At 41.3% G+C, this 24,464-nt stretch overlaps 1 protein-coding gene across 1 annotated transcript in view; it reads right to left on the bottom strand.

Annotated features, from left to right (window-relative positions):
- Nucleotides 1-24,464, bottom strand: part of kif26ab (kinesin family member 26Ab) — a 190,454-nt gene that overhangs the window by 153,414 nt on the left and 12,576 nt on the right. The window lies entirely within an intron of this gene.

Here is a 24,464-nt window from a genome sequence, read left to right as displayed (position 1 = left end):
ACTCATGCTGATTTGAGTATTTCTGTTGCATTGACTGTTCTATTTTTATTATAAATTGCTATGATTGCACATTTAGTCAGAGATGTAATGTAAAGATTTTTACTCCTCATGTATGTGAAGGATGTAAGAAATAAAGTCAATTCAACTATTTTTTTAAAATGCAGATGTTAAAAATCTGAAAATTAAACTAAAAATGCTGGAAATGCACAGCAGGACGGGCAGCAACTGTGGAAAAAGAATCTTCAGGTGGAAACATTAAAACTGTTTCTCTTCCCATAGAAACTGCTTGAACTATTCAGTTTCCAGCATTTTCTGTCCTTAGTTCATGTATTTAGAATATGTAATGAAAACAGAAAATGTTGTTTCAGATTTCCAGTATCTGCAATTTTTTTCATGTTTTAAAATATGTGCAATAACAGCATTGAAAAGTAGAAAAATGCTTCAGAAGCTACTATCAGTATTAAATAAGCATAATGGATAAGGAGGTCAAATAGGAAGAGCTTGGAACTGGATACACATCACTCTTCACTTCAACCTAATATCTAGCATACAAAAATACAGTTTTGGTAAAATAAATTTTGTGGTATGTTTAATGCTGGAACAGATCAGTATAAAGTGGCCATCATTTCCATAGCTAATCTGTCTCTTCGTCTGCACTAACACCAGCATATTGAAGATGGTTTTAATATTTCCCAGCCTGTCAGCATAACCCATAGTCAATTATGTAGGTAAAATAGTCCTTTGAATTTTAACACCAAATATCTGCAGGGGTAACACCAAAAGGCAGGAAATTACATATTTAATTGGTTTTTCCCATCTCAGGAATAAGGTAGAGGTGAGAGGGTTGGAGCTTGGAGAGTTGGTGAATTTGCCCCTCACCAAATTATCACCCACACCTTCTGGAGCTGTGTAACTCCACTACAAAATCCTGGCTACACGAAGGCTCTTCAGAAATAAAGGCGGCATTAAAGTATGTACTTAATATTCTGCAAAGAACACAATTTTGTGTTACATTGTAGCTGTGGAAGGCAGCAAAATCAAAATGAAATTAAAACCACCGAGCTTCATTCTTAGTGGTACTAATGGTGTCTTTATCTGTATCGAGGTCCAATACGTTTTCTGGGAATTTCAACCTGGCATAATTAGCCTGGTTCCAAGCCCCCTATCAGCTCACTGACATGTGCCCAGCTCCATAATGAAGTGGGGACCCATGCATCAGGAAGTACATGAGCCAATTTATGTTCATATATAACATATACACATTTTGTGTGTATGTGGTATGCATATGAATGTACATAAGTGAGCATGTGTGGGACTGTCTGTCATGAACCTATGATCTACTGCTGCATTGATTCAGCTATTACATCTGGGACAATGTGAAATCCATTATTGTTTTAGCGTCTTCTTTTGGCCAAATGTTACAAATTCCACAAGCTTATCATTTTTGAATGGACAGATTCCCTCTTTCGACAAAATGCCAATTCTTTTTCCAGAAACAAACCTTAAGTAATTCTGCCTGTTTTCAGATTTCCCATTTCCTCCCCCCCCAAAGAAAAGATACAGCTCTCCCTCTACACGAGTACAAAATTCTGAAGATAAGCAAAGCTACAGTAGAGCATCAAATCTTCTATTGATTTTCCACATCCAATATTTGTTTCAAATAATCTTAGTTACAGCTGAACCGTTTACTTAGACACATGCAAGACTTTACTACAAAGTACTGTAAGCCCTTCTCAGTGACAAGCTCTAATCAATACATTGCAACAATTCATTATAGAAAGCTCCAGTTACAAATGCAGATGAATTTGACAGCTGATCAGACAGTTCCTTTGTGTGGTTCATCACTCACACATACCTCCCTCGTTCCTGGTTATCTAATCCTGCGAGCAGATAATATTGCCTTTACACTGGTAATGACCAGACCTCCTACTTCAGTCTGATAAGCACATCAGACCCCCCATTCTTGTGGTTAATGTCAGGATGAGATGCCATTTATTTTTATCGAGTGGTGATTTTGACGAGATTCGTGTTTCGAGGTGGGCTGCTTCTCATAGACCTGCACTGCAACACAAAAAGATGACAGTTTCCAGAATACAGGAGAAAAGAGAAGCTAAATTCTATCTGCCAGGCTTTTGAAAGAGAGCAAATATTTTGGCACACAGACAATCCACACTGTTTGGCTGATCATTTTCTTTTTGATGTCCTTCCTAAGTATCAGTTGTGAATAAACGTGATTGATTTCAATATATTTGACTCCTTACTCATAATGCATTGATATTTTTACATCTGGATAAACAGATGGCATGATATTGTGAAGTGTTGAAAGAAACCATATTGAAAAATACTGCTGTTAATTGTATTTCAATGCACTCATAATAGGAAAAAATATAGCAGCTCCAAATATGATAGTAATATGAAACTGAAGCTTTAAATTTTACTTCAAATGCCTTTATGATGCACTTTCATGATGTTAACAGTTAAAACGCAACACAATATCAAATTAATTTAATCAAAATATGGGCCGAGGGGCCTTTACTGTGCTGTAGTGTCCCATGTTCTAAACATTCAAAGGTTAATCATTGATCATTAACATTGTCTTCAAAACAATCCAGCTCACCAAAAGATCACCATTGTAATTATTGCTCAGTCATGTTAAGAAGTATTAGTTCATCAACTTGAAGCTATGGTATAAGCAGTAGAACTCCCCCCCCCCCCAAATAATACTGCACTTTGTATGAAATTTTCACGTTTTGTAAGAAAACCTTGGCATTATTGGCTTTCTCAGTCTCTCTTTGAAAATGCGTTGATTTTTAACTGGGAGAATATCAGGCTGTACTTGGTAGCCAAGTTGGCATTATTTTTATGAAAGCCGAGGTCACAAGTGTTGGAAACAACGGCTGGCAGGTGCACACCACTAGCTCAATTCTCACTATCCAGCAGAATCAGTAGATAGGAGCCGGGGTCAGGAAACCTGGTGAATTTGTGAATTCCTGCCCAGGAGCAAAGGCAGCCATTACAGGCTTCTTATTGCCATTCGAGCTATCACAAACTCTACATAGATTAGCAATCACATCATGCATTTTTCAACTCTGCAAGCTCACTTACAAGCTGCTTTAACTGAACGACTGGCTGGCAGTTGCAAAACTATTGGAAGGTTAAGTAACAATATCTAAGGTTTGTATAGCTAAAAAACAGACCATATTTCTGTTCTCTATTGTGGTTACAGCTTGAAAAATGAAATAAACCTCAGCTTATCAGTCATAAGAAGTATGTGACCATGGAGCATTGTCAGCTTACATTACAGCAAAGGCACATGTCTAATATACTATACTATCTAGCTTATCTCTGTATTCTCTCTTCCAGGATATAGGAAACCAAAGCTAATATACTGATAAAGTGTCAGGCTAGACTGCTTTATGCAACAGTACAAAGAATTGATGGTTAGAACTGGACTGTGGTATGAGGCCTGTCATGCAATAGAATAAATTGTGAGCTCTGTTCCCAAGTTGTGTAAAACAGCTCATTCAGCTGTTCAATCTTTATAATTTATCTCTCTGTCAACTCTTTTCTTCCCAAAATTCATGAGGTATTCTGAATACATGCACAGAGTGCTCAACTGCTACAGCAAAGAAGCACTCACCCTGTTTTTATCATGCTTATCACTAGAACGTGGATCTGAGGGAGATGAAAATTATTTTTTTAGTGAAAGTCAGATAGCTTTGGATGCCGCAGAGCAGGTGGCATTTTAAAGTGAAAGGACAGGTGGCCCAAGACTGAATCCTCATTGGCAGGGTCACACGAGCCATGGGTGGAGGCGACCCACACCTGTAGAAAGGTAGCGGAGGCACAGCCTAATGTACCCAGCACCATCTGTTCCTGTAATGAAGCAACCTCTTAACAACCTCTTAAAGAGGACACTGAAGATCGCTACATTCAGCAAAAACACGGCACAGTTACATTAGCCCCCTTTCCACTTTCTACAGTGACCACACTCCAAAGTTGCTTCCTTAGCTCTACTGGGACATCCTGAGCTTACAAATGTCACAATGCAAATACAAGGCTATTTTTTTTCTCAGTTGATTTCCTGTCCTTGTATATTTATTTTGAAAAGACTGAGTCTGACTGAAAATAACACTGTATAATTTTAGCTGCTTACCTTGGTAACACACACAAGACGCTGGAGGAACTCAGCAGGTCAGGCAGCATCTATAGAAGAGCATGAAGAAGGGTCTCGGCCTGAAACGTTGACTGTTTACTCTTTTCCATAGATGCTGCCTGACCTGCTGAGTTGCTCCAGCATTCTGCGTGTGCTGCTTTGGATTTCCAGCATCTGCAGATTTTCTAGTGTTTGTGAAGTACCTTGCTACTTCTGCTGGCATTATGCGCCCGATAGCCTTTACAGTTAATACAGGATCAAAAAGAATTCACCACATTTGTTTCCTCCCAGCAGGTACTTGTGTGACTACGGAGCCTCCTACTGAAGACTACTTATAAGATTATGAGATCTATCAATCATCAAAAGACTGAAACATACAGTGAAATACAGCGCTTCGTGTCAACGACCAACACGGTCTAAGGATTGTGTTTGAGGCAGCCCTTAAGTATCGCCAACATCACATGCCCACAACTCTCTGACCTTAACCGTGCCTCTTCGGAATACAGGAGGAAACTGGTGCGCACGGAGGAAGCCCGCACTTGGATGGTCAGGTCAGGTCAGGTCAGGGGGTATCTGGGGAATCCTCTCCAATCTCTCCCCAACAGAAAGTGAATTTTCCACCGTTGCCCTCCTGCTGCTCTTTTGGTTTTTTATCTTTCCAAAACCAGAACCACACTCCATCCCAGTCCTAACCGTATGACAAACAGAAATCCTACTGGATCAATGGGCATGCCAGAGGCTCCAGGTCTTAGAAAGTCCAAATCTATGGACACCCATCCAGATCCTGCCCTTCCTATGAAACCAGGCAAGCAGAGGCTCTGAAACCAACTTACTTTTATTCCAAAATCTGTGCTGGAAAGAACTTACTAACTAATTATAACACAGAAGGGGGCCATTTGGCCCACCTGGTTTATACTGGCTGGCAGCAGAGCAGTGACATTAGTCCCACGAAGGTCTTGCTGAAGGGCCTCGGCCCGAAACTTCAACTGCACTCTTTTCCATAGATCCTACCTGGCCTGCTGAGTTCCTCCAGCATTTTGTGTGTGTTGCTTTGGATTTCTAGTATCTGCAAATTTTCTCTTGTTTGTGATTGAACATCAGTCCCATTCCTGACTTCTTATTTCTTCATGTCCTTGCATTTATTCTCTCTCACATGCACAACATCTCCTTTTTGATTCTTCAGCCATTAACATATAATCAGCAGCAGTCAATGAACTGCCAGCACAATTTTGGGATCAATAGCATCTGGATTCTGAATTAAAACCTAGCCTTTCCTGTATGTTTCCTCTGAGAGACGGGACAGTATATTTTTAGCCTCCATGTGTGATTGTTATGGGGCATATACTTGAATCTACCAGCCATCACAAACTCTGAGGTGTTTATTTAATGAGAAAGTGATGAAGGAAATGTTCTCAAAAAGGATCACAACTACAGTACTTTACAATGTGCGGAGTCAAACCTGCTAGTAAGTGAAGTGATACCCAATTATTAAATCTATAATAAAATCAATTTCTAATTTTGCACCTTACATTTGTTCACATATCATTTTCTGACATTTCCTTCTGGCCTGAAATGTACCGTAGCTGATGGGCAGCAGCATTTTTAACGAATTCTGGCACAGTACAAACACCCACTAGATTTTATAATCAGAAATCCTTCAAATCAAATCAGCCAGCCTATTTCAAAAGAAAAGCTTCCTAAATGTGCTCGTTCAGAACAATAAACATCATAGCCTCTTTTCCTCTCATATCCAGGCAATTTCAGGATCATTTCAACCAAAGATTATGGCGGAGTGTTTAAATTGAGCTTGATCCATAGTAATGATAACATCTTGTTTAAAAGAGAATGTACTCACAACCGGTGAAGTTTTCATTTCTTGCCGACTGTCTTAATTATGTTCATTATGTCTAGCCAGTAACTGGGCTGCTTCGGTACAGAATGTAAAGTTACACACTTCTTCAAGAGACCTTATCCACCCACTACAGAGCAGCAGATTTTAAATTCCACTGAAAACAACAGAAATTCTGGATTTCTGTCAAGGGCAACAGGTTGCTAATTTACTCCAATTTGTCAAAAGATGATTGTATTGTTATATTTATTGTTGATCTCTGTCTTTCTAATAACCGTCTTCAAGTACTGAGATCTTCCTGTAACGCAGGTGGTGGTGTGATAGGAAGATCGTCTTATCACATGTGATGATTGTCATTGTCACTGGCGACATAACCACAACACAAAGAAGATGATTAAATGTATTATTTGATTACATATCAGATGCAGCAGCATTTTGCCTTCATGCTACAATTCCAAATGAATCACGTAGATGAAAACTGGCATTGGACTAAGCTGAACTGGATTCAAGCTTCAGATTTATAAAAAGGCCTGCTGTGATTAACACATGCTGCAGTGTTTTCTCTTTATGCTTCTTTACTTCCTGTCAGACAGTGTATAAATCTGTTTCAGATTACTTCACTTTGATGATGTCCAGAACACAATATGAGTAATCTCTGCTGCCAGAGACTTATTCACTGATCTAAACCACAGTATTCCAGCATTTTCCACCAGTCTGACAGAAGGTCATGGGGAGCAGGATATCCTTCTTTTCGTTTCAAAGCTCAAAGTAAATTTATTAAAAATGTACGTATATGTTACCATATACCATCTCCAGATTCATTTTCTTGCAGGCATTTATGGGGAAAAAATCAATACAATAGAAGTTAGCACGACACTATTACAGCTCAGGGCGTTTAATAGCTAAATTCCAGCACCGTTTTGTAATGAGTCACTGTACGGCCACCCCATGACTTTTCCCTGGGTCTTCCAGTTTCCTTGCACAGTCCAAAGTCTGTGTGAATTTGTGGAATGCTCTGCCCCAGAAGGCAGTGGAGGCCAAGTCTCTGGATGCATTCAAGAGAGAGTTAGATAGAGCTCTTATAGATAGCGGGGTCAAGGGATATGGGGAGAGGGCAGAAACGGGATACTGATTGTGTATGATCAGCCATGATCACAGTGAATGGCAGTGCTGGCTAGAAGGGGAAGAGATACAATGGATTCAGTGGAAATTGCTGCCTGAGGAACAATTGAAACAAATATTGTATAGACCACAGTTGAAGTGCTGTACTCCATCTTTGGTTCCTCTACTCTGAAAAGACTTCAAAGCCTGTTAGACCACATAGTGCAAAATCTGGACACTGCAGTTCTTCCCCCATCCTTCTTCACAAAACTGCTCAAGCTCTGTCAGATTGCATGGGGATCATGAGTGAACAGCCCTTTTCAAGCCCAGCCACAAATTTTCAGTTGGATTGGAATCTGGACTCTTGACTTGGCCACTCCAGGACATTTACTGTTGTTTTTAAGCTGGACCTGTGTAGTTTTGCCTTTATGCTTGGGGTCATTGTCTTGCTGGAAAACAAATCTTCTCCCAAGTTGCAGTTCTCATGCAGACTGCATCCGGTTTTCCTCCTGGACTTCCCTGTATTTTACCCTCTACATTCACAAGCCTTCCAGAGCCTGCTGCAGTGAAACATCCCAAAACCATGACGCAGCCACCACTACCGGGCTTCACGGTAGGGATGGTGTGTTTTTGGTGATGTGTGGTGCTTGGCTTATGCCAAACATAGTGCTTGGTCTGATGGCCAGAAAACTCTATTTTGGTTTCATCAGACCATAAACCTTCTTCCAGCTGACTTCAGAGGCTTCTGACAAACTCTAGCCAAGGTTTTATGAGTTTTTTTCAACAGTGGCTTTCTCTTTGTCACTCTCCCATAAAGCTGCGACTGGTGAAGCACCCGGACAACAGTTGTTGTATGTGCAGTCTCTCCCATCTCAGCCACTGAAACCTGTAACTCCTCCAGAGCTGTCATAGGTCTCTAGGTGGCCTCCCTTCCTAGTCCTTTTCTTGCACGTTCACTCAGTTTTTGAGGACACTCTGCTCTAGGCAGATTTACAGCTGTACCACATTCTTTCCATTTCTTAAAGATTGACTTAACTGTACTCCAATGGATAGTCAGTGACTTGGAGTTTTTCTTCCATCCATTTCCTGGCTTGTGCTTTTCAAAAACCTTTGCACGAAGTTGCTTGGAGTATTCTGTTGTCTTCATGGTGTAGTTCTAGTCTCACCAGCAGTTGGACCTTCCAGATACAGGTGATTCAATTGATTTACTACAATCAATTGAAAAACCTTGACTGCACACAGGTGATCTCCATTTAACTAATTATGTGATTTCTAAAACCAATTGGCTGCACCAATGATGATTTGGTGTGTAATATTAAAGGGGGGAATACTTATGCAATCAATTATTTTGTGTTTTATATTTGTAATTAATTTTTGTAGAGACCTGTTTTCACTTTGACACAAAAGAGTCTTTTTCTGTTCATCAGTGTCAAAAAGCCAAATTAATTCCACTGTGAATCATTGTTGTAAAACAATAAAACATGAAAACTTCTGGGTGGGGGGGGGGGGAAGCAGGACGAAGACATTTCATAGGCACGGTATGTGGCACCTAAAGTGCATGTTTGAATATGCAGGTGTCCCCCGTTTGTCGAATGTTCGTTTTACGACACCTCGCTGTTACAAAAGACCTACATTAGTTACCTGTTTTTGCTAACAGGTCTTTTCACTGTTATGAAAGTGACAAAAGGCAGCGCACACCGAGCAGCCAAGCTCCTCCCCCGGAACTGCATTCTAGCCGCCATTGCTTAAACACGTGCCTGTGAGCATCTGTGCTTTACGTCGATTTATTTTGGGCATCCGTTAGCAAGATAAGTTCTAAGGTATCGGAAAAGCCTAAAAGAGCTCGTAAGGGTGTTATACTTAGTGTAAAACTAGACATAATTAAGCGTTTTGATCGTGGTGAACGAAGTAAGGACAAAATGCATTTGGCTTGTGGAAGTTGACGAAGATGATGTTGAAGAGGTTTTGGCATCCCATGACCAAGAACTGACAGGTGAAGAGCTGATGAAAGGATAACAATCGAAACCGAACGCAGTAGCAAATGGACCGAAAGTGAAGTCGTCCAGGAACTGAACGGGAAGCAACTGCATGAGATCTTTGCTGCAATTGACAATGCTGCAATGATTGCAGAAAAGTACGACTTTAATTTTGAAAGGGTACGTAGGTTTCGGGCATACTTGCAGGATGGTTTGAGTGCTTACAAATAACTGTATGATAGAAAAATGCACGAGGCTAAGCAGTCAAGCATACTGTCGTTTTTCTAGCCTTCCACATCAGCCACAGCAGATGATGAACCTTCAACATCGAGGCAGGCAGATGTAGATGACCTGCCTGCCCTGATGGAAACAGACGACGATGAGATGACACCCCAGTGTCCCACCACCCCAACCTCCGACTCAGCCTATCACACCATCATCAGTGTGCTCACTGTCCTCCCAATTCCAGTAAGTGATACTACACTGGACATACGTTATTTCTACTTTAAATAGGCTGTGTATTTTTATGTGTTATTTGGTATGATTTTGCAGCTTCATAGCTTAAAGGTTAGCGGAGAGAGTGTTTCTGCCGGGAGCGCTTGCGTGAGATTTTCGCTACGGTGGACAGTGCTGCGACGATTGCAGAAAAGTATTCCTACTTTATATAGGCTGCGTATTTACCATATCATTCCTGATTTTACTATATGTTACTATTATTTTAGGTTTTGTGTGTTATTTGGCATGATTTGGTAGGTTATTTTTTGGGGTCTGTGAATGCTCACAGATTTTTCCCATATAAATAAATGGTAATTGCTTCTTCACTTTACAACATTCCAGCTTACGAACCATTTCATAGGAACGCTCTACCTTCAAATAGCGGGGGAAACCTGTACTCTAATAAAACAAACTAATACAACTATTCTACCTGACAGTATTTTACATCGACAAATATTACCCAATGCCTAGACATTAGACACCCAACCCTTACTCTGCCCTGGTCAGACTCCTTGGCTGCTTCTTGCTGTGGCTTACATGCTGTTGACAAGGTACAGTGGACTGCAATCTGAGACACTTCTGAGGAGGGCCAGGATTTCACACCAGCATTAGTCAGGCTCAGTGGCTCTGCTGAACTCAGCTGGCAATGTGAAAGAGGGGCAGATTCAAACAGTATCAATTCTGCAGGAAACAATCGAATGCTCAAAAATAAAATACTGTAGGTGCTGCAAATCTGAAACGAAAACATAAGATGCTACAGCGTCGCTCAGCAGATCAGGCAACGTGTACAGAGAGAGCGCTGACATTTCAGGATGGTGACCCTTCATCTGAACTACCATGTAAAGTTGGAAATTTAAAAAAACATTACATGATTTTGATATATTTATAAATAATATATTAGCCAGGAGACCTGCTTTCTGTCTTTTGACTACTCGTCCTGCTTACCAAACCCATTCAAAAAAAACTTGTTGGAACCGCAGGAGCTTGCAGTGCATTGGAAGGCCATTCAATGTTTGCAGGGAGCGCGATGTTTGGGAAGATAAAGGCTTGTCATTGCAATTGATATTAAAATTAAAGGGAAATTGCAGGTAGTGGTACTGGTGACATTTCTGGGACCATGCTGTCAGCTGCACCTCTTGCAACAGTGTCCAACTGCGATGGAATTACTGTACGTACAGGAAACATCCATCCATCTTCTGCAGGACATGGCAAGCATTGGAAAACAGGACAGAACCACCCCCCCCCCCAGAACTAACCTCTATTGAAAGGTTCCCATTATCACCTTCCTACATCAGATTTCAGCACCTGTATCCTTTGTGTCCCCACTCATCACACTCCAGTGTGTGTCTCCACCTTCACCCTCTCCTCCCCCACAACTCCATCCTCATTCCTCACCCTTCCTCAGTCCATCTATCGCCTACCAGCTTCTGGCTCTACCATCCCCCTCTCCTATTTATAGTGACTACCTTCCTTCCCCATTCTCAACCCAAAACAGCAATTCCTTTCCCTCCACAGATGCTACTCAACCCACTGAGTTCCTCCAGTAGTTTGGTTTTTGCTCTAGAGGACCGCATCTTCAGCTTTTTTGTTTCAAAGACTTTATAATCTTCTCAAGGGAAAACATTGTTCAAAATTCTTGCTTACAATTTCCATGATATTATTTTGTTCTTTGAACTTTCAAAGATTACCTTTCAAAGTAGTAACATGATCTAATGTAGATATTTACTGTAAATACAAATTTATCTGCAGACTGACACAACAATTTAACAACCATTTATAATCTGACAATCTCTGCGCAATCTGTTTGTATTAAGTTGGCTCTTTACACATAATTGCTGCCTCTTTTTTTACTGTTAGTCTAAGGTATGAACCTGAATCTGAAAAGGCCAGTGGGCATAATGGCAAGTCTTCATTCCAATATTATTTACATGATTTAAAACCCTGTACGGGTCCTAACTTGCTGCACGCATGTGGTCAGTGCTGCAGTATACCACCAAACAATAATATACAAAGCTATTATTATATCTAGAATTGCTAAATAAACAAAAACAAGGTCCATCAGTTTGCCTTTTACCATTCTGCTCCTCTGTGGATACAGTTGATGGTTTAGTCATGGCAACCAGTGTTTATCAATTAGACTGTAACATCCACAGACAAGGTGTGAGGAATATGGGAAGCATAGGTTCAAAGTCACCCGATCCTCCAAAGTGTGTAAAATTATTCCTGCGTGATCAGACATTTTCATTTTCATTCCCATTCCAACATGTGGGTCCGTGGGCTCCTCTTGTGCCATGGTGAGGCCACCCTCAGGGTGGAGGAGAAGAACCATATATATTCTGTCTGCATAGCCTCCAACCAGTAAAAGAAAATTCCCTCCCCCTGCCCTCTTACCTTTTCTCACCTGAATATCACCTCCCCTTGAGTCCCTCCTCCTTCCCTTTCTCCTATGGTCCGCTCTCCTCTTCTATCAGATTCCTTCCTCTCCAGCCCATTACCTTTCCCACCCACCTGGCTTTGCCTGTCACCTTCCAGCCATTCTCCTTCCTCGTCCCCCTTCTTTTTTATTCTGGCATCTTTCCCCCTCCCCCTTCCTTTCCAGTCCTGAAGAAGGGCCTTGGCCCAAAAGATCAACCGTATACTCATGTCCATGGATGCCGCCTGACCTGCAGAGTTCCTCCAGCATTTTCTGTGTGTTGTCTGGGAATATTGTGTTCCGTTCATGTTGCCTCATTATGGGAGGGATGTGAAGGTTTCAAAGAGGTTGCGGAGGAGATTTACCAGGACACTGCCTGGATTAGAGGGCATATCTTATGAGGATAGGCTGAGTGAACTAGAGCTTTTCTCTTTGCAACAAAGGAGGATAACAGGTGACATGATAGACAAGTACAGGATAATTAAGAGACATAGATCGAGTGGAGATCCAGAGCTTAAATGGCTGATACAAGGGAGACACACTTTTATGGTGATTGGGGGGTTATGTTCTTCACACAGAGAGTAGTGGGTGGTTGAACACGTTGCCAGAGATGGTGGTAGAGGCTGACACATTAGTGGCATGTAAGATAGGCTCACAGATGACAGAAATTTTAGAATCTGAATCAGGTTTACTGGCATGTGTCGATGTGAAATTTGTTAACTTAAATGAAGGCCTATGTAGGAGGAAACAGTTAGATTGATCTTGACTAGGTTAAAATGTCAGCACAACATTGTGGGCCGAAGGACCTGTATTTTGCTGTAATGCTCTGTGTTCTATGTTCTCTGAGGTTACAAATAAATCTTGTGGTCAGAATTGTGCTGAACTGGTGAATCACCCAACAATCATTTTTTCAGAACTTAGTTATGCAAAGTATTACATTTATGCAGCAGTGTGCAGAAATATCACTCATTATCAATGCAGCTTCCATTTCCTCTAACATATCCAAAGGAAAGCTTTGTCAATCCCCACAAGTGCCTTTGTAACATTTAAAACAAAAGCTTGCATGCCCATTTGTATAATTATTACCACTGAAGCATTTAATGTTATGTATTTACCTGTACATATACAATCTGAATTAATTATGTGAAAGGAAGATGTTTTAAGCACAATGAAATGAGGGAACCTACTGAACTTTCATCCTCATCTTCCATTAACGCCACATTATACCTTACAGTGATTGTAAATCTTTATAAAATTTCAGCCTCCCAAACGATTTTGTGCACAAGAACACCAAATGCTGTGCACTGAACATACAGACGAGAAAGACGATCAGTTGTCAGTATTTTGTTAGTTGCTCAGCTGGAATTTTGGCAATGGAGAGGTGACAGTTGGACTTGATGTGCTAAGTAGTGCAAGAAGCAAAGATAATTAGCCGGAGGTAGCATCTCCTTACAAATTTAACAATGCCACCAATTCCAGTTTACCATCATTTTTAAGCGACAATTCTGTTTTCTATTTTTTCGATGCTTTTAGTAAAGTACTTATAATATCTTGCTTTGGGCTTTGTGACAGCTTCTCTCCGCTGAACATTTATCTGTTTGCCTCTGATTTTCAGATCTTGGCATCCACCCACAGGTTAGGTGAATGCTGAAGATTCTCCAAGCACCACCACCATTCTCTCCTCCCACCATGCGCCCCTGCGTAGAATCAGTACATTCCACTTTATGCCAAGTTGACCTTAGGTCAGTTTATACCAACAAAAATAGAGCAATTATGAAAAGAATATTCTAAATAAGATATCCACTGTAGATATGAGCAAGTGGAGCCTCGTGAATATCATGACAAAGGCAGTCCAGAAAAGATGCAGGAATTGAAAATACCAGGATAGAGAGGGGTGAAGTCATTGAGACCGCACAGATATGGACTCTTTGGGCCAATGTATCTATACTGACCACTAAATAACCATCCATATTAATCCCATTTGAAAGAACTTGAGCCCTAGCATTCCATGCCTCAACCAATCAAGTATAAACCTATATTTTTTTTTTAAATGAGAGTTTCTGGTCGCTACCACCTCCAAAGACATGTATTCCAAAATTCATCCACATTCTGAGGGAGAAATTCTTCCTCAGATTCCTTCAAACCTTCTTACTCTTTATCTTTAACATATGCTTTTCGGTTTTATACACCTCTGTTTGGGGAGGGGGGAGGTAGAAGACAGTTCACATTATTTACATTACCCAAGACGCTCCCAATTTAGTATACCTCTACATACCTGTAGGGTATATGGGGGGTCCAGAGAGGGATAGCACCTCTGGTGAAACAGCTTGTCATAGCCACTCACCTTTGGTCCCTACTGGACACTCAGCTCTCACTTCTGGCTCCAGGTAGCTGTTTGCAAATGACGGTGGCCACACCCCAGTACACCATTTCGGCAGGCGAGCTAAACCAGTGAAGGTAGCCAGTGGCCTCATACCCCAGTGAGTTGGGGACACGCCTGTCCAAGCATGTGAAGTCAGCTCCGGCAGACTGGGCGGATGAGATCTACAGTGAGACCCAATGGCTAGGAAGGAGGTACTGCAAAGCCGTGGAGAGCGAAGGGCATGACAAGGCACAGAAGACACCATGGTCAACCACTGCAACCAAGCAAAACCCCAGTTTGTGACACTTGTTCCACCACTGGACCAGGACTTCTGAAGTCGCGAGAGTGGAACTGCCCCAGTGCAATGGCTTTTCCGCTTTAAAAGCCCTCCCACACAGGTTTCCTGTCATCATCGGACACAGTGGATAACCACCTGTACCTGGATACATTTCACTGCATGCCTCAATGTACGCGTGACAAATAAAGCTAATCTCATCTCATTCTCCTCAACCTTCCCCACACCAAGTGAACAACCCCTGCTTTCCAATCTCTGCTCATAATTGAAACGCTCCATCCCAGGCAACACTCTGGTGATTGCTTTGTGCATGCTCTCCTGCGTAATAAAGGCCCACAATAACCAAGCTGTTACCTAGCCAATGTTTGATGAAACTATACCATGAATTTCCCTGCTTGTATGTTCCATGCTGGGTAATGAAATGTATGATTTTCTAACTATTTTATCCACCTATTTTGCTAGTTTCAGGGATGTTGGACTTCAACATCAAGATCCCTGTTTCTCAGTACTCCTGAGGTCCCTACCATTCATTGTATGTGTCATTCTCTTAGTACCCCTCCAGAAATGCACCCACATCACACATACTGTACAAGGATTAAAGTCTGACATTGTTCGGCCCATTTTACCAATAGCCTAAGACTGCCTTCCAAACCATCACAATCATGCTGCCTGCATTCACAATCAGATCATTAATGGATATTTTAACCAGCAATGGAGAAAATCAGTGATTTAAAGGATAGTTAACTCTGCCCACAGATCTCAATATGTCTGTCCGTCATTGATGAAATGCATTGAAGACTGGCAAAAGCAAATTCAATAAAAACATCCAAAAGGAATTTGAACAATTACTTCAAGAGAAGAAGAAATACAGAACTTTAAGAGAGGAGGGGGGACAGTGGACTGAAACAAAAGAAAGAGTTCTGTTTACACTTGTGCTCGGAACATTCCAAATCCATTTTTGTGCCCCAGCCCTAGGAGTCAGAGGAACAAACACACCAGCTACCTTGATGCACAACATGATTTCACAAGCAAAGGCTACAACAAGCACAAGATCAAATCACAAAAAATAGAAGTAAGAATAGGTAGTTTGACCCCTAAAGTCTACTCCATCGTTCTCTCAGAGCTTGGCAGATTTTTTTTAACCTCAGCACCACTTTGCTGCACTAACCCCATGTGACTTGAACTCTTATATAAAAGAAATGCATTGATCTCATGTGCTGGCGGACTGTAGAATGGGGAATCGAGGATTGGCGCTTCCTCTATATTCATTATCGGGACACAGGAGTCACAGGTAAGGTCAGCATCTATTCTCTAGCCCCAGCCAATTGCCTTGCCAGTCTATTACTGGGGCACAAATGTGTTGCTGTCCATGTCAGCTGAGGGCTGTGTGCTCTGTTGTCTATCCCATTCATTTGAAAATGTAGCAGAGATTTCAGCTTTTCAACATTCTGAACCTCTGACAATGGCACACTCCCTCAATATTAGGATAAATTATGTAGAATTAACTTCTTCTCATACAGAGCTGAAAGTGCTACCACTAAGCCAAAATGGTAATTATAATGAGTAGCATGTATGGTTTTGCGTGTTCAAAGCAAATGCAGAGATCCCACGGGATTGTTCTGCATTTGTTTCCTGATGCTGCATGATTCCCTTACATTTTGTCTGTCCCTATTGTAACAACATGTGCAAACCTCTCTCTGGAAGCAGGAGTAGCTATCTCTAATGACAGTATGACATTAAACTATGTGAATTTGCTGTTAGGTCACTTAAATGGATATCAACCAGATCCTAATATTTGTTTATGCCAATCACTTAGTACAACAAACTAATCATGTAGGATCATGAAAGAATACATTAATTAAAAATTATCTCTACTCTTCCTCTGTTAAGCCTTTAACTAGAGTATTTTGCCCATTCTGTCTCTATTCTAGTCTTTACTGCTCTCCTCATAAATGTGTCATTTCTCCTTTCCTTCCTTCTTCCTTGTCAGAGTTTCACTCCACTTGTGCAAAACTAAATACAATTTGGAACTAAAAAGTGAGTATCATGTAGTTTGCGATGTAAAATGTCATCTGGTTCACCATTGTCCTTTCGTAAAGAAAACCTGCTGCGTGCACTTCCCTGGTCTGGTCTGTATGTAACTCAAAACCACCTGCTCAAAGGGGTGTTAAGAGATAGAGATTAAACAGAGGCCTAACAAAAGCACTGATATCGTATGAATGAGAAGAGAGGAACGACCATTCCTGCATCGCCTGTTTTGCAGGTTCCAGACACTGCAGAATGCAAATCAAGCTAACTGATTTCTTTTGACTTTGTTTCAAATGTTTTGGCTGAGCACAGAACCTGCTGCTTTATCAGGAACTTTATTCGCCAATACTCAGGCCCAATAAGCTAATGTGTTTCTTATTCCATCTGCTGTGGTCTGTTGGCAGGACTCGAAGAAAAAAACAACATTCAGCAATTATAAAACATAAAGAATTATATGGAAATAAAGTTAAAGTAAAGGTAGGGAATAAAATGTGTATAAATGCCAGTTTAAAGGACAGGAGCAACAGAAACTTGCCAGTTGGCAAACTGATGGACCCTGCAAGCACTTTCAATTAATCTCCCACTCATCTACCGAGTACAGAACTACTTGCAGCCCTGGTTTAGAACAAGCAGAACTCCAGATACCAAGACATTACGATGCAGATCAAGTCACACCCAAGCTCCCAGTTGAATTTTCCTGCCTACATAGTGTCCTTGACCCTCAAGGCCCATCCAGCATTCCCTGTTCACTTCAGCCTCTGATCTCTGACTCCTTCCTTCCTTCCTTGCAATCTCAGATTAATTTATTTTTCAAGAGGAACAAAGTTCTTTAGTATTAAAAGAAACAGGAAAGGCACTTTAGATATATAAGATCAAAGATATAAGTTTGACTGAGTAGGATAACACAAAACTCTCCAAACTAAGCACAACCTAAGCCAAACCATGTCCATGGTTTGTGTTCATGGAGGCAAACAAAGGGGCAAGCACAAGTAACTACTCATTCACAAGAGGTAAAATGTTCAATTAATTGTAATAAAGAAGAAGACTGGCATAATATCATAGTTTTCATAATTCATATCTCTCAATTGAACTACTTATTGGTTTATGAATCATTGTAAAATGGACAAGACTTCAGTAATTTTTTACACAGCAAGATTCCACAAGTAGCAATATGAAAATCACGAGAAAAATGTATTTTAGTGAAATGCATTGAAGGAATAAATTTTGGGCGCAGTATAGGAGATCAGCCTTCTTCTCCTCTTTTACGTCCATCTGAGGAAGTTGGGTACGTGGTTTGACATAAAAGCAGCCAATGCAGCACTCCAATGGAATGACAGCCCAGAGCTTTGCTCTCACCTGGTAATTGAACATTTAACTTCCTAGTCAAATTTGCAAACTTTAAAACAGAATGAATAATTATTTGACTGAGCCCTACATGCCTTTTATTATACTTCCGGCTTTAACAATGGACAGCCTCATTTTCCACATGAGGGGAAACTCAGGGAGGCAAAAACTCTTGCCTTGAAGAGATAAGTATCTAAAGAGCTCTGCCTAAATACTCAGGCCTAAAAAACTAATATGTTTCTTATTCAATGTAATCAGACTCTCCAACCCTGGCAAGAACATCAATACAATGAATTTCTAAAGAAGAGTGCAATGTGCTAACACCAATACATATGATGTTTCGAACCATTGAACAGGGTTGAATTTCTTAGTAAGTACCTTCCCAAATAGGATCATAGCAAACTACAAAAAATATCAATTTCTGACTCACATATGTTTGAGAAAAGTAATTAATAAGTATAAGAAGATTTAGTGTGAGTGTAGGTTTTCACAAATAAAATGACATAAGGCATTTTATGTTTAATGAAACATATTTTATTGAACTCCAAAACCAAAACACAAAAGCATGCTAAAAATCTTTATGTAATAACGTCATCAAGTCAGACCAGCCTCTTAAAGTGAAACTCAATGTCAATGGTTGTGAATTATGTACATTTTCCCCAATTATGTTACCCTACACAGCCCCCTCCCCAGAATTCATTAAAAGTGGCAATGTTTGCTACCAGTCTGGAACTTGGATGACCCACCCAGCTTGGGTCCTGTGTTCCATGGGTGGAGGAACAGCAGGTGCCTCTGCAGGTGGCTCATCCAGGGGTGATTTGACACTCTCATGGTCACGTCATGACAGTAGGGACATGGAAGCAGAATACTCCAAATATTGGTTTAAGGTGATCTACCAAAATCTGTTCAGGCTTCCCCCTCTTATCTATGATAAAAGTCTTTTCTCCCCATTCCAAAACACTAAATGAGCCATCGTATGGGGCCTAAGGAGATGTTAATGACATTGAAATGGCAACCTTCTAGTAGAAAACAAAAATGGCGTACAGCCAGATAGAGACCGAGAAGCTCTCTGTAAAACGTGCTGTACTTCCTTTCGGGGTGACAGAGCTGCTGGCTGAAGAAGGTAAGCGGCTGCCACACCCCCCCCCCCCAACCATTTGTGCACACCACCCACAGCATAGTATGAGATGTCAGTAAAAATGGCTATGGGTGTGTTGGGAGTGGGTGCGCCACTGGTGTTGCATTAGAAAGAGCTTGTTTGGTATCTAATGCCCTGGTCATGTCCGCTGATCAGTCAAGCACTTGATGAGGGGTATTGTCTTTAAGCATACGACACAGGGGGAGTACTAGTTCAGCAGCTCACGGAATACAACAGTGATAGAAATTTACCATATCTAAAAACTCTTCTGCGAAGATGTGATGGCCCAGAAAGTCAGTGGTTGACAACCCAAACTGGCATTTAGCAGGGTTAATAATCAACCCATGTTGGCTTAAATGCTCGAAAAGTGTACAGAGATGAGATACGTGTTCAGATTTGGACACACTGGTGAGAAGTATGTCATTCAGGTAAACAAAAAGAAAATCTAAGACTATTAATATAGAGTCCATCAGCCATTAGAAAGTCTGAGCTGCATTTTTCAGCCCAAGCAGCATGCGCAGAAACTCAAAAGGGCCAAAAAGGGTCATCAATGTACGTTTTGCAAATAAAATTATGTCAGGCATTTCATGTTTAATGAAACCCATAACACATTTTGTTGATCTGCAAAACAGAAATACAAAAGCGTGCTAAAAACCTTCGTGTAATAACGTCATCACATCAGACCAGCCGCTTACAGTGAAACCTCTACTCAATGTCGGTCGTTGTGAATTATGTACATTTCTCTCAATCACGTTACACTACATGAGTATTAAAGCTAATCAGATACATTTCCATATAGTCATATATCCAATTAAGTATTCAGAAAGATTTTTCAATTAATTTGTGGGCTCTTATGAGACTGTAGATCACAATAATAAAATTATAGTTTTAGGAACTACCTGCAAAAAGGCACCTTTACAATTTAAGGCAACCTATTACCAGGTGGTTATGCACTGTATATAATGAAGTTTCTTATTTATTCTGAGCTCTTGAGTTTCTGTTCACTCATCTTAATGTCTGGTGTATAATTTAACACTAAAAGCCAAATATCATCCATAATGTCCATACTTCAATCTACTTAATAATAAAATATAAATTCTATTGCAGTTCCAGTGATGTCCAGTAAGAGAAATTAGCTGGAAACAATTCAACAACATCAATTACAATTAATTTGCCCTTGCTCTTGAAATGTAGTTATCTTAGTTTAAGTCTTATTGTCAAGGAGTCATTGGAGACATTCAATTTATTATCATCTTAATTGCAACTGAAAGATCCTTCTGATGAACCGTATTTCCCATTTTTCGCATACAAGTCTGTTCTTAACCATCAAGCCTCATGAATTAGACAGCAGTATGAACTATTCAGTGCATTACCAGTGAAAGGCATCATCACATATTAAGTAAGCTGAGCCTACTGGGCCTGAACGCCTCCCTCTGCAACTGGATACTAGACTTCCAGACTGGGAGACCTCAGTCAGTCCGGATTGGAGACAGCATCTCCAACACCATCACACTGAGCACGGGGGCCCCCCAGGGCTGTGTGCTCAGTCCACTGCTGTTCACTCTGCTGACCCACGACTGTGCTGCAACACACAGCTCGAACCATATCATCAAGTTCGCCAATGACACGACCGTGGTGGGTCTCATCAGCAAGAATGATGAGTCAGCTTACAGAGAGGAGATGCAGCGGCTAACGGACTGGTGCAGAGCCAACAACCTGTCTCTTAATGTGAACAAAACAAAAGAGATGGTTGTTGACTTCAGGAGGGCACAGAGCAACCACTCCCCGCTGAACATCGATGGCTCCTCGGTAGAGATCGTTAAGAGCACCAAATTTCTTGGCGTTCACCTGGCGGAGAATCTCGCCTGGTCCCTCAACACCAGCTCCATTGCAAAGAAAGCCCTTTCTGCAAAGGTTGAGGAAAATCCATCTCCCACCCCCCCCCCCCCCCAACCTCATCACATTCTACAGGGGCTGTATTGAGAGCATCCTGAGCAGCTGCATCACTGCCTGGTTCGGAAATTGCACCATCTCGGATCGCAAGACCCTGCAGCGGATAGTGAGATCAGCTGAGAAGATCATCGGGTTCTCTCTTCCCGCCATTACAGACATTTACACTACACGCTGCATCCGCAAGGCAACAGCATTATGAAGGACCCCATGCACCCCTCATACAAACTCTTCTTCCCCCTGCCATCTGGGAAAAGGGGGGACGACCAGACTATGTAACAGTTTCTTCCCCCAAGCCAGCAGACTCCTCAATACCCAGAGCCTGGACTGACACCAACTTACTGCCCTCTACTGTGCCTATTGTCTTGTTTATTATTTACTGTAATGCCTGCACTGTTTTGTGCACTTTATGCAGTCCTGGGTAGGTCTGTAGTCTAGTGTAGTGTTTTTTTCTATGTTGTTTTTCATGTAGTCCAGTATAGTTTTTGTACTGTTTCATGTAGCACCATGGTCCTGAAAAACGTCTCGTTTTTACTGTGTACTGTACTAACAGTTGTGGTCGAAATTACAATAAAAAGTGACTTGACTTGATTGTCATATTCTCTCTAGGTAGGACATAAATTCAAGACAGTAAAAGAATGAAACAGCTTGGATTACATTTAGAAACCATAAGATTACATGTGAGAGATTTTATAAGATGTCCATCTAATATTTCTGCTAAGTTATCCTTCCCAATGTTCTGACTTTTTAATCTGTGGTTATTTTAAATTACACAAAGCTTTTAAAAATTATTACTATCCTTGGAAGTGGTGGAAAATTTCAGAGTCTTGTTTTTGCCCCTACATATGTGACTCATTGCAGTCTCAGAAGTCCATTATTCATGCAGTTAGTGAGGACTCCTGATCCCAACCACACTGAAGAAACTTTCCCTCCTCCAATTTTGCTCCTGTTTTCTCCACTTACACTCCTCTCCACTGATGCAACAATGCAGTTTTGTTATTTAAAATTTTTGCACATCTTTCTCTAAATTCTGTCCAACAGCATTTTAATTTTGTATAACGGCCTTCCTCACATACAATGAATGCTTTCCTCTGGATAGTCAGCGGGTATTACGTAATATCAGCCAGTATTTTACAAAAGGAAGGTTGTCAGTTGGCATTGGTTTTGGAGATAATTGGCAGATGCATTATATTGTGACTGATAACTCAACCACTATTAAGGGCATTAAACTTCAGCATAACTTTGGATCACTGCTTCACAAGCAGGCAGCCACAAGAATTAATCCATGTCACTAGATAATAAGAAACCATATAACCCTTCTCTTTTGGCAAAAGCTCATTTCCTGAACCAACTATCACTCAAAATGCATAAGTCAGTTTAGTTCCTGTGATGCATTCCAGACTAAGGAATAATTTCCTTGCGCAGTTTGCAAAGATCACCATGTGTAGGGTCAAATGTCTGTCTCACTTCCCACGTTGATATTTTTCTTTGTAGAATTTGGGCAGTGACCAATTAGCTGGTTTTGTCATTAGGAAGCACTTTACAAACACCTAGAAACTAAAGGTCAGTGGCAGCAGAATTCTACTGCTGATTGAACATGAACCACATACTTGAGTCTGAGTAATCATAATTCCTTCCAACTGTCTGTCTGGAACGTGCATATTCTCCTTATGACTGTGAGTTTCTTATGGGTGCTGCCATTAATTACCTCCCACATCCCAAAGACCAAAGGTGGAGATGTGAGAGTGAATAGTTTGCTGGGAAATGCACACGCAGTGTGATGGTATTCACCCTGAGAACTGGCAAAAACAAGCAGCTTCCTTTAATGTAGTGAGAAATATTACATTTTCCACTGAGCCCATTTGTCACTATTCAGCCAGAAGTGTCAAGTGGATGGCTAAGTCTTCCTCCCAAGATCCTGATGATTGCAGAAGCTCTATCTACTGGAATTAATTCCAGAAACATCTAACCATGGCTAGAATTAACTCCTGCCTGAACAAGGAACTGCGGACACTGCTATTTTCCTATGCCACAACAGCTCCACAGCAGGCGTAGTCTCACTGGTTCTCAACAAGGCTTTGGAGCACCTGGCAACAGCAAAACATTTGTCAGACTGCTGGTTATCAATTAGAGCTCAGTGTTCAACACCATTATCTCCTCAGTACTAAACAACGAGCTTCAAAGTTCAACTGGATCCTCAGACCACAGTCAATGCAGATTGGTAATAGTATCTCCTTCTTGGTGACAATACTCTATTCACTGTGTGCACACGATTGTGTGGCTGGGCACAGCTCAAAAGTCATCTATAAATTCGCCGATGGCACCACCATTGTTGGCAGAATCAAAGATGGTGACAAGGAGGCATACAGGAGTCAGACAGATAGTCTAGTTGAGTGGTGTCACAACAACTTTATCTCATTTAGAAATACGTCACAGAACAGGCCCTTCTGGCTCAGTGAGCCACATCACCCAGCAGCCCACCTATTTAACCCTTGCCTAAACACAGGACAATTTACAATGACCAAATAACCAACTAAGCGGTACGCCCTTAGAATGCGGAAGGAAAGCGGAGCACCTGGAGGAGGCCCACTTGTTCATGGGTGGCTGTATAAACTCCTTACAGAGGATGCCAGAAATGAACTCTGAACTCTGGCACCACAAGCTTTAACAACGTCATGCTAACCACTACACTACCGTGGCTTTGCACTCAACGTCAGTAAGTCACAAGATAGATTGTGACTTCTGGAAGGGGACATCGAGGGAATATGCACCAGTCCTCAGTGAGTGGGGGGGGGGGGGGGGGTGGAGGGGTCAATGGTGTAAAGTGTGAGCAGCTTCAAGTTTCTGGGCATCAACATCTCAGAGGATCTGTCCTGGGCCTTAAGCATTGATGAGATCATGAAGAAAGCACGCCTCCGGCCATACTTCATTAGCAGTTTGAGGAGGGGTTGGTACATCACCAAACAGCCTTGCACATTTCTTCGGATGTAGAATGGCAAATGTGTCTCATGGTTGCATCACACACAGCCTCATCTGGAGAAGCTGCAGGGAGCTGTGTACTCATCCAGTTCCAACATGAACACATCTCTCCGAGCTACTGAAGACATCTTCAACGGGTGCTGCCTCAAGAAGGCAGCATCCACCTTTAAAGGCCCCACTATCTGGGACATGGGCTCTTTGCACAGCTATTGTTAGGGAGGAGCTTCAGAGCCTGAAGATCAATACTCAACAAGTCAGGAGAAGTTTCTTCCCTTCTGCCATCAGATTTATGAATGCTCTCTGAATCCATAAACACTGCCCATTATTCACTTTTTAAACTATGGTATTTATTTATTTTTCGTAACTTATATTAAATTT

Source organism: Hemitrygon akajei, chromosome 3 (genome assembly GCF_048418815.1).
Source record: "Hemitrygon akajei chromosome 3, sHemAka1.3, whole genome shotgun sequence".
Lineage (NCBI taxonomy): Eukaryota > Metazoa > Chordata > Chondrichthyes > Myliobatiformes > Dasyatidae > Hemitrygon > Hemitrygon akajei.
Note: the sequence above shows the minus strand (reverse complement) of the source record. Positions and strands in the feature narration are given on the sequence as shown.